This window comes from Cyprinus carpio, chromosome B3 (assembly GCF_018340385.1).
Source record: "Cyprinus carpio isolate SPL01 chromosome B3, ASM1834038v1, whole genome shotgun sequence".
Classification (NCBI taxonomy): domain Eukaryota; kingdom Metazoa; phylum Chordata; class Actinopteri; order Cypriniformes; family Cyprinidae; genus Cyprinus; species Cyprinus carpio.
Window position 1 is genome coordinate 39,220,836 of NC_056599.1, and position 3,759 is coordinate 39,224,594.

A 3,759-nucleotide genomic window follows, 5' to 3' on the forward strand; every position below is an offset into this window, starting at 1 on the left:
TTCAATCTTGTATTGAAAGATCTAAATGAAAAAGTTTCTGATTTATTTTTCACTGTTGCACTCATCTGAGAGATGAAAAGGTCATCTGGGTATTTGCTCCTGATTGCCTTGTGGTCTTTAATGGGAATGTGGCTCATTTTCTTGGTTTGGAAATACTCGGGTTAGCCTTACTTTTAAAACTCTGGAGACGCCGATTGTGCAGCAAATACACACAGACTCTCACAGTACTCGCATACATTTGTGATGATTGTGGTTTTTATATGGGCATCATTTATTATAAAGCAGCATAAATCAAAATTGCTTTGTCGTTATGCCTATTACCGTAGTTGTGTGTGCGTGTATGCAGTGGTATTATAATGAGGTTTGGTATATGCTGTAAAATGTGTGCTTGTGAGTGACAGTGATGTGTGGAGTGTTAACAGCATTTTGTGTGCGTGTGTGTCTGGATTTAAGAGGTTGTTATTAGTGCTAAAGTGAGGGTATTTCTTTCAGGAACCTGGTTCTAATTCTCAGTAATTCAACACAGAGACAAACTTGTCTACTGTACAGGGGAAGCTTTTACTCTTTCAACATTTCTTTCCCCAATAAACACACAAACGTCACTCATGTGTCAAATGTTTCTCTCCATGCCTCTGTCTTGTCATAATATTCAGTAAATCGCATCACAGGTTGTGGTTTTTGCATGTTTTCTTTTATAAGAAAACTAAATTTAGAAGTTTAAGAAAACCTTTCCATAAAGACCTAGGGAAAACATTGTGCAAGAAAGTTATTGATTATTATCATATTATAATAATATTTTTAGATATAGATATATCTTTCCTCTTTAGTTTTCTCAGTTGCTAAGACACATTTCTTGAAACTTGAATAATTTGTCAAAACTGTAACCATTTATGCAGAACATAAACATACTATGGCAAACTGTATACAATTCCTGAATAAGATTAGACAATTATGGGATCTTTTACTCATCCACTCTTCTTTTTCCACCTAAATCACTGCTTCCTTTTTCATTTCTATCACCTCTAACTCTTTATCTTCCACCTTCAGCTCTTTTCAACCCTCCTCAACTACACTTATTTAACATCACCTTCTTCTCAGGCTGACATTTTCTGAATTGTTTGAATCCATTCATGAGCATATAGCATAAAATGCTGAATTTGTATGTTTAAAAAAAAGGTTGTTTCAGTGTTTCTTGTACAAATGCTTGCAAATATCCTGTATAATCCACGATTATACAGGAAATAAAATTAGATGTGTATGCAACAATGCGACAAAAAATACATTAAAAAAATCTTTAAGCAGCAGACAGTTTGCACACATAAGAGCTCTCCATCTGTCCTTCCCTCTATTTCTCGCCCTCCCTCTCTGTAATAATTAATAATGTCCTGCTCTTTGTTATCGGCAGCTTGCAGAAGGAAGGGATGGTAAATTACCTAAATGTTTATGAGCAGGCTGCTAGGTTAATGATTAGTTAGCACAATACAGTATGAAGATGATGGTGAGGTTTGGGTGGAAGGAGGACCTGAGGTGAAGAGATGCTTATCTTGCAGCTTAGTGGCTTTGGCAGAGGTTTTATTCTACAGTTTTCACTGACAAATATATAAACACAACTGTATTAAGGTGAAACGGAATGGTTTGGTCAGGCTAGGCAAACTGTGACGCTGTAGATATAAGATATAATCTCTTAGGAAAAGACGTATTCTAATCTTTGACCAGTCATGTAAAATATTACATTTCATGTTTTCAATTTGATATAGTTTCTATTGCAAACATATATTACAGTACATGCATGTAGTATATACTTGCCAATTCACTTATGTACAATCGAATTGTGTGTAGCACTACATATGCCAAAGCAAATGTTGACTCTATTCCAAAACATTGTGAGCTGTATTTGTAGGGACATTCTAAAGGTTTTCAAATCATAAATGCTAAAGGATGGAATACACTACATGAATTTTGTTCCGATTTTCTGCTGATTTACTGTCTGGAGAAGTTGAGGTCCCACTTTATATTAAGTTGCTTTAACTACTTGTACCTACATCAAAAAAAATAAGAACAATGTACTATTGTGTTTTCATATTGTTATTGCAAACCACTTTTGCAGCTATTGCAGGTGGGATATAGGTAAGGTTAGGAACAGGTTTGGTTGGTTTGGGTAGGTTTAAGGATGGGTTAAGGTGTAAGGGATGGGTCAACAGTGTAATTATAAATGTAGTTACAGAAAATAATTGCAGATGTAATTACAGGGCAGGTATTTTTACATTATAAGTACAATGTAAAAAACATGTAGGTACACAATAAATGCCTTGTATCCCAATGATTAATTTAATATAAAGTGGGACCGACGTTGGATGATGCTATTTGCTGAAAGTTAGAGCCAGTCTGCAGATCTGAGTTGACATAAAATAACACGTAGTCCATGATTGTCACAGACTCAGATTTTTCAGCTTCAGACTTTGATTCAATCCAGTTGGAGGAGATCAAACATGTTTGCTAATTCCAGATGATTTAGAACACATATTGTTTTAATTGGTCACGTGTCTTCTAGCAGCAAGGTGCACTGCATGAGTTTGTTGTGATCGGAATGACTCTTAAGTCTGGTAGTGTGTGATCTTCATTCGTTTAATGATGGTCAGTTTTTCCTTTGTGACTATTTGCAATGTCAGTAAGTGTTTGATGCCCAGTGTTTTAAATGAAACCACATACTATATGAATGTGGCGTTGTAAAAATTAGATTTCATGTGATTTTTGGACATTCACACTTGCTAAATATGATTGGATTCCAATCAGAAATGCTCAAAAATCAGATTTGGACTGACAGTCTGAACAAGGATTAATTAAAATACACTCAATGTTCCAAAAATGTTTTTCAGACAATTAAAATTTACTATTTTATTTAATATTTGTACGTGCCATGTATTTATATAATAATTTGAGTGTTGGGTTTTTTAGGGTAGAGTTTTTAGTGTAGGCAGTACATTATTTTCTAAAGCGATTAAGCCTGTTTAGCAGCACTCACTGGTCACTTAATTTTAAAAAGTGTAATATGCAACAAAATCATTTTGCAGAAAGGTGGGTAACACTTTATTCACATGTATCTTTTACCCATGTTACATTTTCTTACTATTTATAATAACACAGTTATGCATAATTACATGCATGTAACCCTAAGGCCAAACCCTAACCATATAGTAAACACACAATAGTTAAAGTGCCCCATTATGCCTTTTCGAATATTACCTTTCATGCACTGTGTCATGTAGCTGTATGTGAACATAACTATCTGCAAAGTTGTGAAGCCGACAGTGCACGATAAAAAAAATTATTGGTCTATCAAAAAAAAGAGTCGACTAGCAATCGCCTAAAAAGAGTTCATAGGAATTCAAAATCTTATTCTGTTACGGCTCTACGTCACGAAGTAACACATTTGCATAATGTCTGCCCACGGTCTACATCACCAACTTGCCCGCCCACAAACCAGTTTTAAAATTTCCCTGTCGGTTAATATCCTGTCGAGAAAGATGCTCTGCATCCTATGCTGTAAGAGCTAAAAATTGTTTTATCACATCTTATAATTACCACAAAACTTGTTAACACTGACACTTACCACTGAGAAAAAGTCCGGCTCCAGTCATGCTTGCGAATCAGTCTCTTGTCGATCAGCCACTTCAACCATTTCATCATCAGACTCTGGCTTGAATTGGTAAGGTACAATCGATACCCAAGTCTCCAGGGCTGTCATTTCCGTCATGGGCA